The following is a 1,515-nucleotide window of genomic DNA, read 5'->3' as shown; positions in this document are numbered from 1 at the left end:
TGTTGCTGCTGTTGCTGCTGTTGCTGCTGTTGCTGCTGTTGCTGCTGTTGCTGCTGTTGGTGATCGTGGTGGTGATGGTGACAACATTGATGACGGTGACGATGCCGCCGACACCGACGCATGAAGCGCAGAAAAAGACGCGACGCCCAAAGAGCAGTGGCAAGGAGGAACTCGAGGGCCTGTGTCTGCTCCTTTGCCTCCTCTCACCCTCTGCTGCTGCCTATGTGTCCTCCTGTTCTTCCCTCCCTCTCTCGGCCTCTCTCGGCCTCGCGCTCATACGTGTCTTCTACATGTCCCTTCATCACCGTACGGACGCATACACACGCGGCACCAGGGACTTGGGGAGCAGCGGGAGCACACATATAGAGTGCCTCCCCTCCCCGCTCCTCGTCTCCTTGTACAGCCCCTGACACACATATGCCCCCCCCCCTCCTCCTTGCTCTCTGCTCTCCTCCTCCTCCTCCTTCTCCTCCTCCTGTGCACCTTTGTGTGTGCGTGCCCCGGCGTATGTGGCCTCCCACAGTCGAGAGGTATCCGGCCCCGAGGCCGATACATGGCGAACGCACACGAAATACACACGTCAGCATACATATGCGTAGTGGACTGCCCCTCCTCTTTCCACATTGCACACACACGCACACACACATGCGCGGCATGGATGGCCGCATGCCGGAGGGCACTCCGCTCGTGTGTAGGAGATTTGGGCGCATGTGCAGCAGACACCGGGTCGCAGGAGAGGGGGCCCCTCCCGGTTTTCCTGCGAGGCCACACCCCCAGTCCAGCGGGCGTCGCCGGCAGAGTGGGGGGCCCGGGCAGGGGCTGTCTTTGGAGACCGCACATTCTGTCTCTCCTACCGCATCAGCACGGCGGCCATCCGAATAGCCCAGAGGCCGCGACAATGTGACACTCGGCGCCCCGGGCGAACACGGCGCACATGACTGGGACAACGGCATTCCCGACTGTCAGCATTCCGGGCCCTGCCTCCCCCGGCCCCCGGCCCCCCGGCCCCGGACTCGACGCCGCTGGCGGGCCCGGCCGTTATCTCCCCTCGGCTGGCAGACGCTCTGCTGCCCCCCCCCCCCCCCTCCCCCCCATCGAGAGATGTAAGTGCCCGCGCCGGGGCTCCACCACACGGCGGGCATCGAGATGAGGGGCTCATGCTGGCGCAGTCAATGACGGCCAGAGCGTATCTCCGCCGCCTTGTCACCCCCCGCCCGGCCGGCCCCAGGGCGGCAGGCACGCCGGTCCAGTCTAGACCCTAGCGCTTGGGCTTTCCTCCCCCTCCTGGCTCCCTGGTGCGCGCGCGCGCACACATAGAGCCACACTCGGCCGGGCTCGCGGTCAACGGCCCTTCGCCGCGAGGCCGCCCGGCGGCGCCTCTCCGCTCGCGCCCGTTGGAAAAGGTCGGGGGGATGTGGGGGGTCGGTACCGGTTGCACAAACATTCGCCATTCGCATGGAAGCATACCCCGGAAGAGGGAACCCGGGGTGGTGCTGTTCGACCGGGGGGGGGGGG

The sequence above is a fragment of the Fonticula alba genome (assembly GCF_000388065.1).
Source record: "Fonticula alba strain ATCC 38817 unplaced genomic scaffold supercont2.14, whole genome shotgun sequence".
Lineage (NCBI taxonomy): Eukaryota > Rotosphaerida > Fonticulaceae > Fonticula > Fonticula alba.
Note: the sequence above shows the minus strand (reverse complement) of the source record.